The following is a 25,384-nucleotide window of genomic DNA, read 5'->3' on the forward strand; positions in this document are numbered from 1 at the left end:
CACACAGTGAAGCATCCCCAGGAGCTGTGTGAAGTATCAGTGAACTTCACTTTCCTGGTAGACTGAATTTTCACTCAAGTGATCTGGCCTCACAGCCAGAACAACTCTGGTGCTCCTCCTCCTTGTCAGCCTCACTGGTTTAGAATTTTTGCTTCATTTCCTTGATTATGAGGGATGGTGAGTCTAAGACTTCCTTAAAAGATTGTCCTGGTTTTAGCTTTAATTTTTTTTTCCAGGAAAATAAAAAATCTTTATAACAGATTAAGTTTTTCTGTAATCCAGAGAATTTATTTCACCTACTGTAACCTTTCTTTATACACAGCAACATGAGCTGAACAGAGAGGTCAGGCAAACCTCACAGTTTTGATTTTAAACAATGCTGGGAAATAGTCTTCAGCTTTTTCCATGTCACAGATCTAGTTCACAAACAAAAAAAAAAAGATAATGTTGAGACTCTCTCTGTTTGGGGATCTATCCATTACAAAGGCTATAATTCTGCAACAGAAAGACAAGTCTGAGGCATTAAACCTCTTGGGTAGCATCTGCATTTTGATATATTGGTTCTGGAAAAGACTTGCTGGCAAAGAAGGGTAGAGGTTAGCACACCCTCCCGTCTTTGCCTTCTCATTTGAACTTGGCTTTCTGCTTGGAAAGAACAAATGTGTATTTTATTGTTCTTACTAGAGAAACATCTGAAAAGTAGGTCAGGAGCCTTGAGAAATTCCATTTTGCCAAAATAAAACAAAACCCAAAACCAACCAACCAACCTCCTGCATTTCTACAGCAACCTCACCCTAAGCATGAATAAAAATGTTAATTAATTTACTCTTCTAACACCTTTTTTTAGGAAACTGTTACGATTCTCATTTTTCAAGTGGTGCAAATAAGCTCCAAAGAGACCCTGTGCCTTTCCCAGGGTCACATACAAATTGAGAAATAAAGTCAGGAAAAGAATCCAGGGCTGCTAAATAAATGGCAGAAATATTCTTCCTTTCACAACAGGGCACAGTGGGACCTAGAGAGATGACAGAACCGAGAAGAAGTAGCTGAGAAACCCAGCCAAGCCACATCAGTGTCTAAGGACAGAGGTAAGACACAGGCAGCACTAGAGGACTGATGGAAACAGTCACATTCCTGACAACATTCTAACAGCCCTCTCTCATCCAGCAGGTTTAAATTTGAAAGAAAAAAAAAAGAGTTCAAGGAGTAGAATTAGGATCTGCAAACCCAGATGCAGATAAAAACCATAATAAACCCTTGCATTAAGTGAGGTTTCCTGGTCCATGAGTCCCAGGGAGATAGAAATCCATGCACATGCTTAAGCTTTCAGGACATCAATACTACCACTGTACCCATTATCATGCCATAATACCATTAATTTAATCCTCCAGCCACCCATTTGATATCTGAGCAAAATCACAACCAAAGCCCCTGGGAATTTCTAGTGCACCAAGAGGAGTAAAACATGAGCAAAACTTTGGGATTTAATACATTCCAATAAAGCAGAAAGTGAATGTTTCCCCTGATAAAAAAAAAACACCTAAAGGGATAAATGACATTTCAAAGAAAGGTAAGCTTTATCCAGCACAGGTTTGGAAAGCAGCTTTTTGGTTCCTCTCTGTCATTTGAAGTCTCTTTCGATGGGAGTCACAGTAAACCAGCTGCTCTCTCATCATGCCATACACACAGCAGCACTGCTGCCTCACATCTTCCCTATCTGCATTTCTGTTAATTTGAGAGAGATGTTGCTCTGTCACTGTGACCAGCTTTTACATCCAGGAGATTACAGCCTCACCACTGGTCCATGATACTCTATGCCCTTGGCAGCAAACTCCCACCCTTCAGCAGGACTTCCCACAAGCAGATGTAAGCTGCCTATTCACATTGCTCAGGAAAGCCTCTGTTCTTGGGACCAAAGCCAGGAAGGTGTTTAATTAAGCCCTAGGCAGGTACAGATTCAAGCACATAAATCATGTTCTTGAAGTGGCACCTCAAAGAGTTTGTTCCCAACACACAGCACAAAATGATAATTTGCCTACACCTCAAAGATCCCAGCTTGCCCCTGTAAACACAGAGATCTAAATCAACCAGAGGCAGATACCCTTCATGAACCGTGGCTGCTAATCCTAAAGATACTGCTTTGGTTTCAACACTGAAATCTGGGTCTAGTGCACAAATGGAAATAAATCAAGCATGCACTGTTTCTGCTCTGCCCAAATGATTCTACTGAAAACAGCATAAAAGGAAACAGCAAAACGAAGTCACTCATGGGTAGGAGTCACCTGCTCTCGGCTTCTCATGAATAACACAACCCCTGCATGACCTCTGAAAGCAAGCTAAAGCCCCTCAGTCTGTTTTCTCTCCCAGTTGCCTTTGCTGTTTGTTTTCCACCCTCTCCTTTCTCTTCTATAAAATCTCCATTAGTTTTTGGTTAGAAAAGTAACACAGATGTTACTACAGGTTTTAAGATAAGCACGCTTCACTGATGCTGCATACTGAAAACTGTAACTGTTACCACCTTCATCTTAATTTATGATCGAAAAATAACAGCATCCACCTGTGAAGCTGACTTTGAAGCCATAAATCCAGACAGCTACAGCATTTCAAGCCTATAAAACACAGCTCTGTGATGACATATTTTCCTGCCTGTGAAAGAATCACCGTGCTGACATGTTATGGATGGCCGCCGGATATGCTCTAAGCCAAGATGCTGTCAACAACATTCTGCTTGGCAGGATTATTTGAAATGTGCCAAAACGCTGCCAGCACAGTGGCTGTACAACAATAATGTAACAGGTTATTAAAGCACAAATTCATCAAGCACAGGTGGTTTGGTTGTAGCTGGTTTTTGGTTGTTTTGGGGTTTGTTTTTTTTTGTTGTTGTTGTTTTTATTCAACAAACAATATATATCCTAGACCAAATTCTCTGAAGAACCAATATCAGGATAACCATGGTGGGCCTCTTAGTCTATTTCAACATGGAGTTGTCACTTTTGTGCAATAACAACAAAACTTAGGTGTGTTATACTGGCATACACGCATTCCAAATAGCTGTGCCATGTGTGAGGGCCACTGCTGAAACAGGTGACACTGGGCCATGGGTGCAGACAGGAGACTGAACTCTGCTCTCAGTTTCTCCAGAGTATCACAGCATCACTAAGGTTGGAAGAGACCTCGAGGATCATCATGTCCAACCTATCACCACAGACCTCATGACTAGACCATGGCACCAAGTGCCACATCCAATCCGCTCTTGAACACCTCCAGGGATGGTGACTCCACCACCTCCCTGGGCAGCCCATTCCAATGATGAATGACTCGCTCGGTGAAGAACTTTCTCCTCACCTCCAGCCTAAACTTCCCCTGGCGCAGCTTGAGACTGTGTCCCCTTGTTCTGGTGCTGGTTGCCTGGGAGAAGAGACCAACCCCTTCCTGGCTACAACCACCTTTCAGGTAGTTGTAGAGGGCAATGAGGTCACCCCTGAGCCTCTTCTTTTCCAGGCTAAGTACTTTAGAAAGAGAAGAGAAGAAAAAAGGAGAAAAAAACTGAACCCCAAAAAACTTCACGTCATGAAACAAAAGCAGATTTAAGATGTTTCACTGGCTTCAGAGGTAGCAGGATGAGGTTTACAGCAGTTGTGGTGCATAGCTTCCATACCTGCCATTCCTGCTTGCTTTTTACTGTTTGCTTCCAAATTTTAACTGAATAACCTGAAATACTACACTGACAAACACAGTACATGAAAAGTCTTTCAGCAAGCTCGTCAACACACAGTTAACTGAGGAATATGCATCCTGCCTTCACCTCAGGCTCCCTTGCTCTGGATTAAAACTTTTTGCCTCATGACATAACAGCAAGTGCAGTCTCTCTAGCAAGTCAGCTCACCAATTTCAGAGCCACAGCCCCCATTAAAAACATTGCTGAGGAATTAAGTTGTGGGAAAACTGTAATCTCTGGCAAAAACACCTATGATGTTCAGCGGAAAAGTAATCTTGCTGTTAATTAGTTCTTTACAATATGAAATTGCTGCAGATTATAACTGCTAAACAGTACAACAAATTAGAGTGAGTAACCCACACAGTTAGATCATTAACCTTGTGTTGCAAACAAAAAAATAATAGCAGTGACAACATCAGTAAAACAGATGCATTGTAGTGTTTACAGCAGGAGGTTTGCTGAGACCTCTGGTTACATTGCCGATCAACACTGCCTTACTATCTCATTGCACTCCTCCACTTGTCTGGATCCTCTGCTGCTCTCCTGCCTTAAAATTTAGGATGGAGGGGTTTTGTGGGCAGGAATAATTTTTGGTCCCCTGCCTGGCACAGTGGAAACCTCAGTCACTAAACAACTTAGGTAGCATCATAACACAGACAAACAGTAATAAGCATGTAACCGCATCCCTGTCATTTCTGAATTCAAGCTGAGTTGCCTTTGTTTGATTTTTGGTGGTGGTGGTGGTTGGTGGTATTTTTTTTAAATTTCTTCCCTTTTCTTCTCCCCACTCACATCCCTCCCTCTCTGCTGCTGCAGACTGCCCTGAGCTGTGCTCTGGCTGAAGTGTGATGCTGAATACCAATCGGTTTGCAGATAGACTCTGAGCGCCTCAGACTGAAGCTCCAGTAAACTCAGCTGTTCAGATGCTGAAGTTAATACTTTAGAGTGAGAGGAATAAAAAATTGGTCTGCTTTCACCAATGAGGTGTGGCATGCATGTAGGCTTTCCTGCAAAACCCCAACACAGGTATTCAGAGGGATAAAAGCAGCAGTCCTACCTGTTGGAGTGGTGAAAAACAAGTTAGTTATGTCTTCCTTCATCTCCTGCTGACAATACATTTGCTAATAGGAAACTATGACATAATAACCACTAATATCTTTGTTGTCTACTCCACAGCACTATGAGAAAAGCCTTTTACCCTGCACACAATGCAATACATTATCTTGCCCTGCATTTGTGGGAGACTCCTTTCTGAATGCCCCAAAAGCCTCTCCTTTTTTGGCCCTGTAGCTCCATCTCAGCCCACAATTCTCTGCAAAGTGCACCTATGCAAACGCTTTGAGGTTGGGCATTAATGGTGTGTTTGAGGGTAAGCGAGGAAACCACTGTATTCATAACAACTCAGCCTTTGGTAAAAACAAACCATGAGTGCTTTATGCTTTGGTGGAGTTTTCAGTCTTACATGTTTCTATTACAAAGCCATCAGTAGAAAACTAATGCCACCTGCACCTTGCACCTATCTGTTAGCTCTAACAGACAATGGGTCTTCCACAGTTTTAGAGCAGAAGGCATCAGATCCTCAGGCAGCACTGACTGACAGACCAGTGGCTCAACTGAAGCAAAGCCAGTCTATATTAGCTACAAATGAAACAGTGCCACTTCTATTTAAAAATAAGAGGAAAAATATCTAAATACAGTAATATCTGTGATTCTTAGCTGCACTGCACTGCAGAAATGGATATTTAATCACTTCCCATTCTTTTCATGAGCATTATGATGAAGCAGTTTTGGATCTCCTCCAGACCTAGCAGCACTAAAAGATTAATTTAGGATCTCTATATTTTGAACTGGCATCTCACATGACTTTTGTAGTCAAACAGAGTAACCACTGAAACATCCTCCTATCCCCTTAGAACATAAACAAACAGTATTGCCATGTGAAACCTTTCCAAATTAGGCTTTGGGCAAAGTGGCTGTGTGGAATTTCCAAAATAATTTAGAAATTGGGGAAGTGGACTCTGAAATCCTGCCAACAGGCTATTCCTGAGGTGACCAAAATTCAAGCTGCAAACACCAGCTGGACCTGTTGCACTAAGCATAGCTCCAGCCAAGACCACGGACATCTCATGCCTCACAATCGGGAGAAAGAATAGAATAGAATAGAATAGAATAGAATAGAATAGAATAGAATAGAATAGACCAGACCAGACCAGACCAGACCAGACCAGACCAGACCAGGTTGGAAGAGACCTTGAAGATCATCATGTCCAACATATCATGCAACACCACCTAATCAACTAAACCATGCAACCAAGCACCCTATCAAGTCTCCTCCTAAACACCCCCAATGATGGTGCCTCCACCACCTCCCCAGGCAGCCCATTCCAATGGGCAATCACTCTCTCTGTGTAGAATTTCTTTCTAACCTCCAGCCTAAACCTCCCCTGGTGCAGCTTGAGACTGTGTCCTCTTGTTCTGGTGTTGGCAGTGAGAGACTATGACAGTGCTGCGTGTGTGTGTGACACATGACATCCACAATTAGAGATATTTTTAGCCAAGAACTGTGATGGTCTGGATTTAATGTAAATTTATTAATCCCCTTCACTTTCTCACCATCAGTTTGATTCATTCCTCTTCTGTATCCTGGAACTTTTCTAACACCGGGCACAGTGGGACTGCAAAACCTCACAGGGACTCTTAGCTGGTACTGTAATTAAACTCATAATTAAAGATCCATTCCCAATAGTGACAAAGACCATAAAATCAAAGAAATGCTGTTTATTTTATTTCAGTGATTGATATAAGCACACACATTCATCCACTACAAGAGAACCAAATCATCTCCTAGGGTGAAATATCTGCCATGGCACCAGGAAAACTTGGGTTGACACTAAGAATTTTATTCCATGAGTTTGTGTTATCACTGAATCTGTGAAAAGGCCTGGCAAGCCCAAATACATAGAATACATAGAATACATAGAATAAACCAGGTTGGAAGAGACCTTCAAGATCATCGCGTCCAACCCATCAACCAATCCAACACCGCCCAAACAACTAACCCATGGCACCAAGCACCCCGTCAAGTCTTCTCCTAAAAACCTCCAGTGATGGCGACTCCACCACCTCCCCAGGCAGCCCATTCCAATGGGCAATCACTCTTATAATAATGCCACAGATTGTATCAATGATCCCAGAACCCTTTGTATGCCACAGCACTTGCTTGGCTTCAGCTTTTCCACTGTAGTGCTCTGTCAGCCTGGCCCACTCTCAACCAAGCCACAATATACGCACAGGCCTTGAAGCAGCTCATACCCATGTGGAAAGCATTGCAAAAGGTAACGCTGTCAAGGCATGCCAGGATGACATCTCTCTGCTCTATTTCTTGAAGAATTAAGATCTCAAGAAATAAGACATTCCTCTGCAACATCTGAGAGCATGGGGAAATCACCTCAGCTTTGTCACCACCCATAATTCCAACAAAATGCCATCCTGCTTCCATTTGTTAAAAAAGGCAATTACAAGTTATGCTGAAACTCTATTTCAGAAAAAAAAATAGTAAGATATCATTCAATTTACAACCCTGAACACCGAGGAAGAATTTGCAATAAGGAAAGTGGTGAGGTGTTTCATCTCCCTGGGTAGAAACACAGCATCAGAAATTGCTCAATATTATATTTTACTAACTCCAGGCCATTTAGTTAGTTAGTTAGTTATTTTCAGCAATCTGGTTTGCAAATACATTGTTTCTAAATGGTACAGGAAAGAAAACACAAGGAGAAGAATATTTAATTCCTACATAATTTGTTTTGGCCACAAAGTGAGAAAGAGCCATGCAGATAGCCGGATTTTGAGGTTGGTGCATCACAGAGACAGTGGGAAGAGGAGTACAAAAATGGAGGGTACAGCAGGAGGGAAGAAAACACGTTTATCAGTTTCATTTTGCACTCTCCTGAGGTGTCCATCAAACTCAAGATGCAGAAATTGCACTGCGTGCTAAGAAAGTAAAAATTACCTTGCCAGGGTACTTGCAAACACTTTGGTGATACAGTAATTATTGTATGAATCCATGTGTGAATTACAGCAGCTGAGGGCTAGGGGAGGGTCGCTCCTCCCTCGCTTGGCAAATATAACTCTCATTAACACGCAGCAAAACTTCACACGTATATGGGGAAATAAAACCTAAAACCCACACAAATCAAAGACAGAAAGACAGAAGAATCCTCAGTAGAACCCACCATACTTTCTATCACTACAGTCTGCAGTACATTTGCTTTCTGTTCATAGAATCATAGAATCAATAAGGTTGGAAAAGATCTCAAAGATCATCAAGATCATCAAGTCCAACCTGTCACCACAGACCTCATGACTACTAAACCATGGCACCAAGTGCCACATCCAATCCCCTCTTGAACACCTCCAGGGATGGTGACTCCACCACCTCCCTGGGCAGCCCATTCCAATGGCTAACAACTCTCTCAGTGAAGAACTTTCTCCTCACCTCCAGCCTAAACCTCCCCTGGCGCAGCTTGATACTGTGTCCTCTTGTTCTGGTGCTGGTTGCCTGGGAGAAGAGATCTGTCTACAACCTCCTTTCAGGTAGTTGTAGAGAGCAGAAGGTCTCCCCTGAGCCTCCTCTTCTCCAAGCTAAACACCCCCAGCTCCCTCAGCCTCTGCTGATGGTGGGCAGGGGATTTCAGATGAGGTCCCTGGCTGTTGTGTGTGCTGCAAGGTTATGGCTCCTGAATGTCCTGCAGCCATGGAAGCAGCTAGACAGAAGCAGGATTGATGTCTGACTTCTGGAATTACCCAGGGAGGTGAGAGACAGTTTTGCAGTTCTTATCCTTAAGGAAAATAATTTGTTTAAGCTTGTTGTACCTTTACTCATGCAGAAGTAGGGAGCAAGGGACACGACAGCAAAGGGATGGATGGTTTGCCCATTTTTATAACATCAAGAATTTCCTCCTGCCTAGCAGGAACCTGTGATGACTTCCATGAGTGTTGCTTGGAGGATGACACAATGAGGAGAGTCCACAGGCTGTGAGACTGTCTTCAAAATAGCTGGAGACACCTCAGTTCCCCAGTGGCATTTGCTTGGGCTTTTCTCAGGTATTTTTTAACCAGAAAGCACTTCCTGGATATTGTAATTTGATGGTCATGAAGTTAAGAAACCCCAAGTCTCAATTCCTCCTGGTCCTTGTCCAGATCTAGCTTTAGGAAACTGTAGTCTGAAGAATTACCGCTCTTCAAAGGGTACTCAGGCTGTGGTGTGAGATGCCAGCACGCTGGCTCAGCACCAAGTGGTGCTGTCAGGCAAAGTGTCTCCAAGGTCTCCAAAGGTTTACAAGTCTTATGCTTGGTCTGTTTTAATTGATTTCTATTTTTACTAGGGTGTTCACAGCACATTTGAATGAGCTTTGCAAAGTCGTTTATTTTTATTGTCAAAACTTTCTGGGCAGCAGTAAACACAACCAGAAAGCAACCATTTTTTAACTAGAGAAAGCAAGATGCCAACTTTCTTTCCCATACTGAGCGGCATGAACTGTGGCACAACACCACAGGAGTATGACTCCTTGCATTGACAGAACACTTTTCCTGCCCATGTTTTGTTTGAAAGAAATATCTTTAATCCAATACAATCTTGAGACTCAGTAAGTGAATTACAGAATGGAACTGAGACATCCACATTCCTATTCAGAAACAAAAAGCAAATCCATCTGACACACAAGCTGCAATTTTTTTCTCCTAGAAGATCTATTTCATCAGAGTCACTGCTACCCTGCAGCAAAGCCACTGCATTATCATGATCATTTTTAATCCTCTGCACAATTCATGTTAACATCTCAACAGTACTGGCAAAAGTACTTCTCCTGAATCATGCTGCTGGTTTATCTGTCTGCATTTCACTGGCTTCAAGCTGTAAAGTTTCCACTCTAAACAAAACTCTTCTTTATTTTCATGACTCTCTCACTTCTGATGTCAGAAACGACACAGTGTGGACTAGAAGGTCCCCTTTGTATTTGAAGCTGCAGTCAAATGTAGGGATATCATATTGATTTAAACATGTAGAATTTGAAGAGTAAAATCACCCCAGGAGACACAAAGACTTGCGTCTGGCACTTTCATTGCGTGCCATGAAAAAATGCTCCAGAGAGGGGAAAGAAAAAGGCAGGTGTCCAAGAAAGGAGATTCTCTACCACACCTCACCAACCTGTTAATCCCTTGATAAGCAGGAGTTAGCCTTTGAAATTAAGAAGTCTTAACAGACCCAGCAGAGAGAGCAAGCTATTGATGTTTCCTTACATTGCACCCTGGAGCTTCAGATCAACTCCTGATCTAAGCACATCTAAAAAGATCTTCTATCTTCACCTCCCTCTGCACTTCACTCACTTTTTAAGACATCATAAACCATGTGCTGCTACAAAAAGCCTTCCAATATCAATTTCCCCACCAATTTCCTAGCCCTCTCATGAGGTGCTGTAAACACTACATTGCACCACGCCCAGGCTAACGTTCTCAGAGGTGTTTTTAGGTCCTTAATTCCCTGTGGTTTCACCACAAGTCAGGCACAGAAACAGTCCTGAGGCCCTGGGTGTTTGTGCCTCTCCTCTTGTTAGCTAAATTCAAGAATAAAACTCTTCCATAACAAACACAAGCAAACAAAACAGAGTTTAGAAGTGTTCAGGTATGTAGCAGTGGGAGAAAGCAAATGATAGGGGGCTGGGGCAGAGGTATTTTTAAAGAGAGGGAAGAACATTAGCACAACCAGGACTTCATTTATCACATGAAAAAACTGTCCAGAGCAGAATGGGAACTCTACAAATTAATATACTCTACAGATGTGTCTCTCCAATAAGCAGAGTTAAAGGGATCATTTTTCTTTGACACACACCATAAGGGAATGAAAAGGTTGATGTAGTGTATGTGAGTATATTTTCAAAAGAAAAATCAATTGAAGGGAATTTTCTCAGCTGTAAATTAGGCTCTGGCACCTGGGAAAACCATCAAGCTGAAATTAACAAAAGGAACAAAAGAATTTAATTTAAAACTACATTGTGATTGTGTTGCTCATTGGTGCACACACAAAAATCAGCGGCAGGCAGTTAATTTTTACCTTCTTTGATTACCTAAAGGCTATTATCAGTGAAAGATAATGTTGAATCATAATTAGAAGCAGGACTCTCCCTCCTACCAGCCTGTACAGCTCAACATTTTCTGTAATGCAATAGGAAGTAATATGAATCCCATTTGTGAGCTCTCCTCGTGTTCACCAGCCTGTCCCCTCTGCCTCTGCATGTGCTTCTGCACACTCAGAAAAGCAAGTTTTGGTTTGTGCATTCAAGATTTCCCATTCAACCAGATCTTACATTGGGCTAGTTCCAGGTGAAGACACAAAGAAATTAAAGGGCAAACATGATGAAGCTATTGAACTCATGGTACCTCTGCAGAAGACCTGCAAAATTTCCAGGTTTCCACTAATTTTAGCTATCTGGAGAGTGAACCTCAGCTGAAATCTTGCTTTTTCAGGAGACTTTTGGGTTTGACTAAAACACTTCACATCACAGCATTGTCACAGGCTCTCAATTCCCCGTTATTTGTCTTGCAAACTACAGGCTCCTCTTCCTCTCACAACAGTTAGACATAGGATAACCTTTCTACATGAAGAGAAGATGACACCCAGCAGTACAGTGACATTCACACTAAAAACTACAATAAGAACATGTCCTCGAAGTGACACAGCTCCACACCATGTTTCCAAAAACTATCACCAGTCCAAGCCCTTGAGCTTTTCTCAAGTGACATTTGCTGTCACCAAATTCAGGAATTGAAGGGTGGTGCTGAGGACAGCAGGATCTGATGGCATGTTCTGTGTCAGTGAAGTGAAGAAAGAACATGACACAACCGCTCATACACTGGCTGCTGTGCTGGTTGCCAAAAGATATCAGCAGCACAACAAAGGGAAAGACAGGTAGTATGAGCTACTCAAGTTAAATCAGCTGCATTGTTTTCCTTCCACTTCATTGACATAAATACCCACGTTGTTCCCCTTGTGTACTGAACAGTCTTTCATCTGGCCCATCAGTAAAACCTCCCTTTATGGAGAACAGGTAAGTGTCAGTGTAAAGAATCTTGGTTATTTAACATGACAGATGAATTTTCAACCATTGCCAAATGCTGCCTTGAGGAAAAGAGGCCAATGCTCACCTACTCTTGGCATTTTTTCACTCCTCCAGTGTCACACATATTGCTGATCAGGCCCTGCACTGCCCTGTTTGTCCCTTCACAATATTGCAGGATTTGCTACCTCTCTTCAGAAATTCTTCACCTGTTGGTAAACAAGGGTATGTGACACATTACTGCTGCCACTTACATCTGACAAGGCTTCTATAGACCATTTATTCCCTCTTCTTACAGCTGGTTTGATCTATCAGTGAAGGGAGTGGCAAGTGCTAATCTTTCAGTTGCCAGGATAAAACACAATGTCAAAGCCACCACCTCACCTAAAGTTTGAAAAGAAACAAACAAAAGAACCAAGCTATGGTACCAAAATACCTGTGGTCGTTTTTGTCATGAACATTTGATCAAGAGGAATGAGTGAGACAAGATTTAAAACAAAGAAAAAATTAATTAGACTTGCACAGCTTCATTCACTGCATTTTATTTCTACAGGAGAGAAGTATTTACAGGTATGTAAAGACTCTCTTATTTTTCTTCCCATTTCTTATCATGGGTAAGCAGACATTCACCTATACCTACTTAGCTCTGTATGGTAAGTCAGTTCTTTGTTTACCCATTAGTTTTCACCTCCTCTGAAATGGGAAACACACTGTGCTTTTGTAAGCTGAGTGGAGCTGCACCTTGGCTCCTCTGTGGAAATCTCTTGCAAGAGCTGAAGCCCCTTTCCCGTTGGGTAGGACCAAGTAACAGCGGCGAACTGTAACTGAGGTTCATTGTTTCAACTAATCCCCTCCCCATATGGTGAGGGACTATGCCCATAGTGAATAATGAATGAAAAATGTCTGCTCAGAAGTTCAAAATAAACAGAGGAATTGCAGAAGTAAAATCTAGTATCTTTATTTTTCCTCCTCTTCTTTCTTTCTTTTATGTTTTTCCCCCCATGGCTCTCTTTTTCCCAAAGGACAACCCACCTGAAAAGACACCCCCTCACCATGAGTGTTCCTGAGAGTATGGTGGCTCTCAGTGTGATATATCTACCCTCTGTCTCCAGCAGCTCACTATGCACCTTGACCTGAGCTATACTTGAAATATGGATCTCAGGGCTGCAGTACCTTCCTGAAAGGCTGGGATAAATGCTGGGGCAGTCCATATGCAGGCTTCAGGCTCTTGCAGTCACACACTCTTGGGACCTCAAGGAACAAATTTAAAGCTAGGACCTGGGACATTGACTGTAAAGCACACATGCTCTCGTTTACTTTTTAGGAGGAGGAAGAAAAACTGTATGTGTTATGTCCTCTCCTTGTTAGCAAGAAAATGTGATATGGTTGTGCCTGAAGTATCCAACAATTTTTGCTGACATACAGTAGAAAAGCAAAAGCCTTGGGTTTTTGTATGCACCATTTTGCCTTTGCAACATATTGCTATCATAGCCTCATAATGTAAAATGAAAGAGTCATGTTAGAGTCAGGAAACCTCATAGCAAACTAAAGGAGTGCTGTGAACCTTGGACTGTTTTCTTGGTATGAATTTAACAAAACAATCAGAATCTAGTTCCTTCTCTTACATAACCCTCTGTGAAAGACTCTCAGCATTTACATCAACAGTATCTCATTTCCACTTTTCCCTTAATTTCCATTTTGTTTAATGGCTTCATCACTATTTACTTGTGATCTCAGTACTTTTTGTTTCCCTCTCCTGAGAGAGAGAGAAAAAAACTCTTCTGGGTAATAGGACAAAGAGCTGGAATCTGTCTGCTTCTGTTGGGCTTCTGTAAAAAACACATTAGCAAAAAAATTTCCCTTCCAGGGAATAAGCCTAGTTCTACTTTTTATTCCCTGGGGCATGGTAACACAATTCCAGCAATGCTGAGAGTCTCAGTGCAAGTTATACAGTCACACAGCACATCTCCTTTGCAGGCTGAAGACATGAAGTGTAAAATAATCAATCTTCCAAGGTCCTAATGAGTCCTCATGTTACAAACTGTACCATGCAGTCAGCTTCCAGAACAACAAAAAAATGCCTGGCACAGATAGAAAAGACAGCTAAGAGGCTTGCATCAAATTTCTTTGAGAAATTACAGGAGGTACTTAACCTTTGTCCTAACATTTTTCATGGGAAATGAGAACATTTGCCATCCAGGCAGGAAGTCATTATCCCCCATGGGAATGAAACATGTCTTGATATAATCCTGATCCTTTGACAACAAGGTTTCAGAACCCAGATACTCTCGAAAGAGGAGTCTACAAAACTTTCATGCTTGAGTTCATGCTGAGCATGGACTTTTGTATTGGGCTGGACTGAGCTGGAGTTAATTCTCCTCACAGCATCTTTCTAGTGCTGTGTTTTTGCAGCAGTAGTTGATAACATAGCAGTGGTTTTGGCTACTGTTGAGTAAGTATCCAGGCTGTGTCCTTTCAACATCTCCCTGCTCCAAGAGTACATTGAGGGGTGGGCAAGATCTTGGGAGGGGACACAGCTGAGCCAGCTGACTCAGACTGGCCAAAGAGGTATTCCACACCATATGACATCAGCTCAGGTATAAGAATGAAGTGAAAGAAGGAAGTGTGGAGATTCATCCATGGCATCTATCCTCCCAAGGAACCACCAAGCTTAGAGAGCCCTGCTTCCCGAGACCGACCATTGTCCTGCTGATGGGCAGCAGGGACTAACATCTCCCCCTCTCTGCTTTCTGCTTCCGAGTGGTCTATCGCTGTTTGCTTATTAGTGTTATTAAAGTTGCTCCTATCCTATTCCTGCCTTTTGTTATACAGTTTTTTTCTCCCTCTCCCCCTGTCCACTTAAGAGGGGGAGTGATAAAGCGGCTTTGGTGGGCATCTGGCCTCCTGACCAGGGGCCAAACCACCACAGTCTTTTTGGTGCTGAAACCCTGGAAACAAAATATAACCTAGCTGTAATTTCTGCAGTTTTTTCTATCAGCTTGCTTAAGATCCAGGCTTCTGTGCTGGTCATGTGGCTTGCTGATAACTTTTTGCTTCGTTTTGGAAATACTTCATTTGTTTAGGACCATGCTGAAGCAGACAATGGCTGTATGTTTCTTTCTCCTGCTTGTAGGACTGCTGCTCTGTGGGAGCTATGCTGGAGAGGTTATCATTTCTTTCTCCCTACCTGAAGGGAGCTTCCTATATTCTACACCATCCGTGCTTTGCATACCTCTTAAATCCAAATCAACTAATTTCTTACTCACATTAAGTCTTGCATTAAGAATTCAAAATCCTAAACCAGCAAACATGCTGGCTGCAGGATAAAATATGTGGAAAAATCCAAATTGAAAAAATAGCTGGAAAAAAAGTTTAATTTGTATAGATTTTTTTTTTTTATGCTTGTACTAGTTCCATTTTCAGATTCTGAACTAAGCCCTCTTCCCACCAGTCAGTCATTCCATAGCAGAAGTAACTAAATGTGTACTGTGGGAGCCCAAAGTACAGATCCAGGTTTTGATCCAGTAATTGACAATTTATTAAGCTCACTTAGTAGTGATGCTAAACCCCTAATCTGCATCTTGCTACCTCCCACTGTTTTGTAGCCTTTGTTGTCACTGTTTTCCTCATAGTTTTCCCTCTCATAGTGTGAGGACATAGGACAGCATCACTCTGGGAACAGAGATTTATCCAGAAAGTGGAGGGTTTATTAGGTCATGTATGCAAGATACTTGTGTAATTACATTGGAAGCATCTTGCTACCTAATCTGCATCTTGCTACCTCCCACTGTTTTGTAGCCTTTGTTGTCACTGTTTTCCTCATAGTTTTCCCTCTCATAGTGTGAGGACATAGGACAGCGTCACTCTAGGAACAGAGATTTATCCAGCAAGTGGAGGGTTTATTAGGTCATGTATGCAAGATACTTGTGTAATTACATTGGAAACATGGCTAGGTTTTTAAAAGCCATTTAGATGCCTGGTTGCCTTCAGTTTCCTGGACTCCCAAACATCTGTAAAAATTGATGTCCCAATTCCTAAGCACCTCTCCATGTGAGGTAACACCCTTAAGAGCCACATTCCCCACATATGGGGTGCCTGCACACATACAGCCAAAAAAACTCCACAAACCCAAACAATAAACCAAACCAACAAACCCATCTCACACAAGGGTTTTGGAAACAGCCTTTGAAAGTTAGCTTAACACATGAGAGCTGTGCAGGCCAGGACACTGAGCAAGAGTGCAGCTCCATTTCTGATCAGCATGAGAAACCAGAGCTCACCTGCTGCACACCAGCCTCCCTGCTCTGCCTCCCTGCTCCGCACACGTGTGCCAGCAATGTCTCCTCTGAAGCTGTAGCCAGATAACAAAAAACATGCTCCTGCTGCAGCTGGTGTTGCATCCAAGCCCACAGGCAGCACATCTGTGGTGTTAGCAGTGAGGGAAGAGGAAAGGGCATCATTTCAAGTGAGAGGAGCAGGCAGGTACAGCTAATCAACTGTCTTCAGTACTTTGTCAGGACGGGAGCAAATGAACTGGGCTTGAAGAATGCCATCAGGTGTGCTACTCCTTATCTGCTGTTCTGCACAGGGAGATGTAATCTCTTGTATTTTATTAGCTCCTGTTATGCTGCATGAATGGATTCCATGTAGAGCTCCAGCTTACCAGCTTCATGATAAATTATTAAAACATTTGTTGCAAAGGCAAGAACAATCCCATTTCCTTCTGCTGCTGCTGGGATGATTGCAGCAGTCACAGGAAACTGCCTGAGCATCTTTCACGGAGTCTGATTTGGCAAAGAGCTACTGCCACAGGTGGACATGGGATCAGCAAGAGGTGGGGATGCTTGGCCTGCCTCATAATGGGGCTGTATTTGGAATCAGCTTCAGAAAAATGCTTCCCATATCCATTAAGGATAACATTTACCTCAGTCCAGATGGCATCCATCACCCTCTGAGCAGCATTTAAGCTCTGCACTCAGAGAGATGGCCTGTGGGGTATTGGGAAGATGCATGCTCAAGGCCCATGGACTACAGTGGGATGCAGATATGAGTGCTCAGGCACTTCCTAGATATTTTGGGCTGTGATTTACCAACATAAACACTTACACTGTGGAGAAAGACCCAGTATACAACGTGGGTGTCTATAACCAGAGTATTCTTTCCCTGTCAGGAGGATATCTGCTCTGTGCACTAACTCCTGCATCACCTCACTTCAGCACCTATCCCTCTCTGTGCACGGTGTGGGGAGCTGAGCCCAGCTCATGGGTGTCTGGGTCTAAGTGGATCTGGTCCTTAATCAGGAAAAGGAATTAAATGTTATGATGTTCCATGCACTAAGGACTCAAGGATAGATATTATACTCAAGACAACATATTAAACACCTCATAAACCTTCATCAAGATGGCAGAATATATGCTGTGTTTTCTTGCTTTTAAATAACTTCAATAAAGCAGATAAAAATGATGCCACGTTGCAACCACTGCAAGGGAAGTCTATGAGGTGTGTGAAAAAAATAAGGAGCTTGCTACTACACACCTTGAAAGACAAAACACCACAAGAAGTTTGCAAGGCTGGGTGAGAAAACAGAAATTCTAATTACATTTCTATGTGGCTGATAGTGTAGATTCAACCACTCCAAAGCAATGAAACAGCAGTTATGTTTTCATGCCTTGCTTTAGCCTGCATCTCAAGGGTGCTTATAAATAGTTAAACAGCTATTTCAGAATTCATCAGGTTTTAGAGAAAAATTAAATCTCAACACGGATATCTATGATATAATGACTTACACATCAGCACATAATTAATCTTGATATCAACTGCATACCCCCGTGGTATATGATTTATTAGGGGTTATTCATCTAACTTCTACGGATATTACTTCCTGCACATAGGATTTAATAACTTTTGATGCAGTAGCAGGTGCTACCTCATGATAAAAACATTAACAGTTTTGGAAGATGTGCTTTTATATCAATTGATCAAGCTCCATTTTAAATCCTCTAATGGACTTGATAGCGATTAAAAATGAAACCTCCTACTCTCATTTTCGTCCTGACTTCCTCATTGCAATTCATGCTGTATTTTTCTTATTTCAGACCCATGCTATACTGTGGCATTTTCCACAGAATCACCAAGGTTGGAAGAGACCTCAAAGATCCTCAAGTCCACCCTGTCACCACTGACCTCATGACTAAACCACGGCACCAAGTGCCACGTCCAATCCCCTCTTGAACACCTCCAGGGATGGTGACTCCACCACCTCCCTGGGCAGCACATTCCAATGGCTAATGACTCTCTCAGTGAAGAACTTTCTCCTCACCTCCAGCCTAAACTTCCTCTGGCACAGCTTGAGACTGTGTCTTCTTGTTCTAGTGTTGGTTGCTTGGGAGAAGAGATCAACCCCCTCCTGGCTATAACCACCCTTTAGGCTGGGTGCCTCCTGTTACTGCCACATAAATTACACCTCCGGTGTCCCAAGTGTCCAACCCATTAGGTAGGCATAGGAAACAGCTTATTTCATACCCATAAATCCCATGTCCTATAAGTCCATTCTGCAAAGTCCTTCTCTTCCTCTTTCTTCCCTCTCTGTTCCTGTGGGAGATGCTCCCTATTGGGTAATGGTGGGGGAGTATCTCTCTAATGCAAAGAGGAGAAGGGGGAGGCAGTCTCAGACCTGGCCAGCTTGAGACTAGCCTAGCAGTGTTGGGGGGTGGGGGAAGAGTGAGCCCTGGGGGTTTTGGGTAGACCCTCAGGTGGGGAGAAGGGAAGTGTTGGGAGGCCTTTGGGTGTGCTGGAAGGGACTCTGCATGCTTTGGGATTCTTTGCCACTATGCTTTATAGTTTCTGTAAAACACCAATTGCTTTTCCATTTAAACTTTCCATCACCTTGCAATCCAGTTGTGAGCTTCGTTCTTTTGTTCCTTTCAGGGGCAACAGAGAATCTGTCTGGCCTTACACCAGGACATATGTATCTATAGTTTTTCACACATGCAGCTTTCTCAAATGTATGCTTATGCAAGGACGATTCAAATCCTTTACCATTTCCTCTGGTTAGACTGGGTGTTCCCTGACAGGTTTAAGCATTTCAAGAGGCAGCTCATTCAACTGGACCAACAAGGCTCTTTTGGACAATGCTGTAGCACCTTGTAGGATACAACCATTAGTTTTGTTTTGGTTTATAGCTATAAATTGTCTTTCCCTCTACGCAAACATCAGCTCCTGCAAGACAGGTGGTAACTTACTCATCAAGACAGCTATCAGACATGCAGTCCCTGACATAGCCAGAGAGGTCCTTATTTGTCCTTGAGGAATGTTTCCAGACAGAGCTAAAAGGAAAGCCCAGCACACATCAAATAATTTGAAAAATGCTTGGAAATAAATGTAAAACTAAAAACATTCCTGCAGCAGCCAAGAAACATAAAGGGGAACAAAATGTAATGACCACAACTGACTGCAACAGAAACGTATCTACTCAGAAAGAACATTTCCTATACTAACACTGCTGCTTTACTCCTCTCTTAGATATTATTCCACATCAGACTAATCATTTATTTATAGACTCCTCTACATTCAGCCAGCCTCCCAGTGAGGTAATGGGATGACTGGATAAATTGGCAATTACCAGAAGAAATGCTGCAGCTTCTAAAGAAGATGATAATGTTTAGGTTGGCATTGCATGGGGAGGGTGAGATGCAGGCAAAAGACATTCATATCTCCACAACAAACAAAAGAGAACGTACCAGTAGTCAAAGATTCTGCTAATAACCAGATTTTCAAATTCTCAGCAGTATTTACAGCAGACACTTAAGTGTTCCCATCAAAACTATGACCTCACTCTGTTAGAAATTGTCTTAACATTGCATGTAAAGAGCTTAATTAAAAGAAGCAGTGCTGACCCTAAAGCCTCTATTAAGCAAATCACTCTTGACAACCTGAAATGCTTTAACATCATTAGTGTACCTCTGAGACAGGCAGCAGCTGAAAACCATGGTGTTCTCTGAGACTTTCAGGGTGCTTCTCCCAGCCCTGTCTCTAAAAAGTGCTTTTGGAGTCTCCCTCTACCTCTATGTATTGACACAATTTCACAGAGTTCGTTTGTTACTATGAGACAAATTCATGTGAAATTAGGATCTATCTGAAGAAGGTCTACCTTTTGCTACTGAATCCTGTCTCAAAACGATGTCCTGCAGCAGACTGACATCTAAAATTGCAGTATTCTGGCTACAGCAAACCCCACCTATCTTCACCATATGTTTACTGGTTAAAATATCATTCTTGCACAGATGTGATGGATATTGCCTCTGAAATAGGCAATGAGCTACCACACAGACACAGTACTGAGTACAGCACCAAAGTCCAAAGCAGGTGGCACTACCTGCTGTAGCTGATGCACATTGCTCCCCAGCTTAGCAGCATGTGTTCACCACAGAGAAATTGGGCTCTGTGGCCCAAAGTTACTTCTTCAGGTGCAAACCCACTAGCTTTCCAAATTGCTGTGGTCAGAAGCCAGATCCACGCTAAGATAACAGCTGTTTGCACCTGATGCCCTTAGAAAGCAGCTTGCCATGCTGTCACTGAGAATAACAGAAAACTGCTTTAGTTTGGTCTTCTACAATCATTCCCAGCTATACTTCAGAGTTTAAAGATCTAATCCTGTTTGCAAAATTCAATTAGAACACACACACACACAAAATAATTACTCATTAAAGTTGCAGATAAACAGATCTAAGCCACGAACAAAGGTGTAGTACTACTCCAGTGAATTTCAGGATTAAAGACAATCAATACACTGTGTCATATTCCTGTAAAACATTATCTGCAGCACAGTTTCTTCTCTCATTTGTGAGAATGCAAGCCCAGTTTTCAGTGACTGTTATCACAGAAACATTCACCTTCCACAAAAGCATGTTTCTTTTTATAACAAGAGCCCAGGTAATGCCCTGGCTTTTTGGAATGTCTCAAGAGGTAGAAGCTGCAGGTCTGAACAGCCTCTGAAAGGAGAAGCAGCACAGCAGCACTTGCCTCTTATTGGACACCTAACATAGCACTGCGACAGCAATTTCCATTTGCAATCAAATTCGAATTAGCCAAGCTAGTTTTGATGACTTTGCTTTCCCTATTGTTTTGTTTTGTTTTCAGGAGTATCTCAGGAGGGCAGAGAAGCAGTTTAGGGGTGAAGGAGAGAGCATTAGAGTTAGCAAATACTCCTCTGACCGGTGGCATCTTACAAACTCCAAGCGTAGCAACGGCACAACTGGGTTTTTGCTCTCTCATATGAAGCAGAATCTTTTAAGTCCATACATTAATAAATGTTCATTTTATCCTACTGTGTCTACAAGGCGATTTTCAAATTCATGTTGATTTAATAAAGGACTTAGGTGCTCATCACTTGCAAAAACACTGCCGGTTAGATAGACACCTTCAGGCAGATTTAGATGTTTAACCCGAAGAGTCAACATTTGCAGTTCTCCAGCAGGATTACTCAGGGCAAACTTTCTACACTGTCAAATCTATTGCATTTTGTGCTAACTTGGTCCTTTGCCTTGCCCCTATAGAAGTGCCTATACTGAGTAATTAAGCATGGCCTGGCCTGTGGAGTGGGACTCGGTTGTCTGTACCACAGCAGCTCTGTGGCACGGATTTGATTCATGCCACAAGGGGAAAAAAAGGGGGGGGGGGGGAGTGGGGAGAGGGGGAGAGGAAAAAACAAATTCCAGAGGAAAGTTTTAAGTTCAGCCCAGGAGCAACAAGTGGCAAACTTGATCTGCAGTGTAAAGGAGTTGAACAGTGAGGAGTGTCAGTGCATGTCTTGCCATCACTGAATGAGCCATTACAGCGTTTAGCTTAGTGGTATAGATGTGAGGTTTCTGCAAACTCAGGAACAAACTCTTAATGAGCCAGGAAGAAAGGAAGGTCTTTTATGTTTACATTGTATTGAACAGTTGCTGTCCTCTCATACACTTTTTGGATGCACAATTTTCCACGATCAATGTGGACTTTATTGCAAGAACAATCTATTAAATTCACAGAGAAATGAGAAGAAAATCTTGGGAAGGAGAAAAAAAAATAATCTTGGGAAGTAGAAGAAGAAAACCAAGTCTTTTCCTTCTCTAATATTAATAGCTGGAACCTATAAAGAATAGTTGAAGATCTGCCAACATTTCCAATGATTTTCAAAGTCATACCATTTTTAATTGCTCCAGAACTGCTGATATCAGCAAGTGTGCCCTTCTAAATAATTTATTGGTATTTCTACATAAATTAGATACTTAAAGGTGAAGATGCCATGAACTTTGTGGAGGCTGAGTACTCACTACATGGGCTATAATCCATCAACCCAACAGACAGATTTCCAAACTGGCTTAAACCCCAGCAGGCTCACTGCTTGGAAATAGTTCAAGGACTCCAGAGACTGCAATACACGACTGAAAAGTCACTTGTGGGAAAGGCACACTCTACACCAAAATAAATCACCATAAGGTGTAAGCCTCAGATAGCTATAAATTGATCATTTAAATCACATTTTTGTTACTTCTCACAAAAATAAGCAATGCAGAAAGTATGTTTACTTCAGATAAGGCCAGGATATTATACAAGATAGGGCAGAGCCAACATCTAAAGTACATATCTGTGAGAAGTTTAAATTCTTCAGCAACATGCTTTACTCCCACCTATCAGCTTTTAAAATCACCATCAGCTCTTCTTTTTTTTCCCCCCAGAAAAATCTATGTAACAGCAGACAACTGGTTTGCAGGATCTGGCCACTGTAAAATCCTATGTTGGTATCTCACTCTGTAACTATTATACTTACATATGATATATATACTCCGTGATAGCTAAGAAAGAAACAATCTGAAGAAGATTAATGGTATTTTCAAGCAGAAAGCTGAGAAAGATAAACCTGCAAACAAAATCACTGCACTAGTAAGGAGCAAATCAAAATCTTAAATCTCCAAAATTTGGTATGAGATGACAAATTAAAACAAAGTATCAAAGAAGACTCCCACCCTGGTTAGAGAATCATTAGTGGATCCACTGCTTGGATGGATCCCTATAATACATTGGTATAGAACAGAATAGAATTAACCAGGTTGGAAGAGACCTTCAAAATCATCAAGTCCAACCTGTCATCCAACACCATCTAATCAACTAAACCATGGCACCAAGCACCCCATCCAGTCTCTTCCTAAACACCTCCAGTGATAGTGACTCAACCACCTCCCCGGGCAGCCCATTCCAATGGCCAATCACTCTTTCTATGAAGAACTTCTTCCTAATATCCAGCTTAAACCCTCCCTGGCACAGCTTGAGACTGTGTCCCCTTGTTCTGGTTGCCTGGGAGAAGAGACCAACCCCCACCAGGCTACAACCTCCGTTCAGGTAGTTGTAGAGAGCAAGAGGGTCTCCCCCGAGCCTCCTCTTCTTCAGGCTAAGCAACCCCAGCTCCCTCAGCCTCTCCTTATAGGGCTTGTGCTTCAAACCCCTCCCCAGTTTTGTTGCCCTTCTCTGGACACATTCCAGCAAGTCAACATCTTTCCTAAACTGAGGGGCCCAGAACTGGACACAGGACTCAAGGTGTGGCCTAACCAGTGCTGAGTACAGGGGCAGAATGACCTCCCTGCTCCTGAAAGGGTGAAAAAAGTCAGTGATTAATTAAATGCATATTAATTAAATATGAACAAAATCCAGCATGTTCTCCAGAACTGTGAGTGGGAGTGGTGAAGTTGCTACTTGAGATAGAAGAGAACATGATAGAACAAAACTAAAAACGGAAATAAGCAGGACCATCAGCACCAGTATCTCACAGCACAAAAAGTAAGAAAGAAATCATCAGAAGTTCAAAACAATTATGAAATCAGCCCTGATGGGCTAAAAGTTACAGAAAGCCTGAGCTACAGTAGGTGAAGGAGGAAGGAAGATGCTGGCAGCAGAGATTAAAAATTAGTGTCAGTGAAGGTCACTTTATCTTTCTGGTCTCAGTGACTAACTAACTACAGTCCACCCAGAGATGGAGGAGTGCTCAGCCCTCCATGCATCAACACAGGCGTAAGAATTTCTGTTTGAATACAAATCACACTTTGCATTTAGGATCATAGAATCAATAAGGTTGGAAGAGACCTCAAAGATCATCAAGTCCAACCTGTCACCCAACACCTCATGACTAATAAACCATGGCACCAAGTGCCACATCCAATCCACTCTTGAACACCTCCAGGGACGGTGACTCCACCACCTCCCTGGGCAGCACATTCCAATGGCTAAAAACTCTCTCAGTGAAGAACTTTCTCCTCACCTCTAGCCAAAACTTCCCCTGGCACAGTTTGATACTGTGTCCTCTTGTTCTGAAATTTATTAAAAGGCCTGATGTTCTCATCACTGGGAGTTCACAGGAAGGGACAGAGACACCAGCACAGTGAAATTCTCAGCTATAATCCAGAAAACTCTTTGCAAGAGACTTTTGATCTAACTCATAGCATGAGCTCAAATCATGCAAGGGTTCAAACAAAATAAGCTAAATGATGATTGATGAAGCTAGGGAGTTTTCAAGTGTAAACACAATTTGTGCATTGTTTTTGTGGGTTTTTTTTCCCCCCTATTTATTATTGAAAAGTTTAATCCATTGCTTTGATAATGGATTCAAAATGTTTCACCGCCTGTTCTTACCCAGTTACTACCAAAGGGGAGAGGATTAGACATCTGTATACTTTCTGAAAAGTACAAGTTTTGTCTTCCTGCCCAGTTCTATGTTCTTTTCATCATTTGTTCTGGACTCTGACAAATCAGCTCTCCTCACACTATTCAGATTATGGTTTTGAAGCCAAATAGAACCTGAGGTATAGTATCACCTTCAATGTGAGAAGAGATGCAGCAAATCAGTTAATCAGAATTTGGTCACCATAATGATTTAAACCATGCCAGACTTCCTACCTTGCTACTTGCCATTCCTAACATTACTACTTGTTTAAGATGAGACACCCAGAGGAAATGGGGCTCTGCTCTCACATTTACACAACACCATTACTTTATTTTAATGACTTACACGCCCTATTTAATAAAGCCCTGGCATCAACTTTATTACATCCTGCACTGCTAATGATTTGGTAGTCACCTAATGCATTAATCTTGATTCATGGCTCAATTGGAATATTTATATAGCACAAAATGCTTAAGTGAAGGTCAGTTGCATACAAAGCTTCAAAGAATAAATTGCCAGATTTTTGTCTTGCCTCTTAGGTCCATGTCACCAGGAGAGCATGGCTCTTCCCACCACTGGGCTAAAAGCCTGTTGTGACAGGACAAAGGGTGATGGTTTGAAACTAAAGAAGAGGAGATTTAGATTTGATATAAGGAGGAAAGTTTTTGCACTTAGGGTGCTGAAACACTGGCACAGGTTGCTCAGAGAAGTGGAAGATGCCCCATGCCTGGAACCATTCCAGGTCAAGTTGGACTGGACTCTGGGCACTGTGCTCTAGTTGTAGATGTCCCTGCTCACTGCAAGGGTTTTGGACTACATGACCATTAAAGGTTCCTTCCAACCCAAAGTATTCCATGA

The 25,384-nt window shown here is 42.3% G+C and overlaps 1 protein-coding gene across 2 annotated transcripts in view; it reads right to left on the bottom strand.

The window, feature by feature from the left end:
- DPP6 (dipeptidyl peptidase like 6) overlaps window positions 1–25,384 on the bottom strand; it is a 385,855-nt gene that overhangs the window by 164,705 nt on the left and 195,766 nt on the right. The gene's annotated exons all lie outside the window — the stretch shown is intronic.

This window comes from Dryobates pubescens, chromosome 21 (assembly GCF_014839835.1).
Source record: "Dryobates pubescens isolate bDryPub1 chromosome 21, bDryPub1.pri, whole genome shotgun sequence".
NCBI classification, from domain to species: Eukaryota; Metazoa; Chordata; class Aves; order Piciformes; family Picidae; genus Dryobates; species Dryobates pubescens.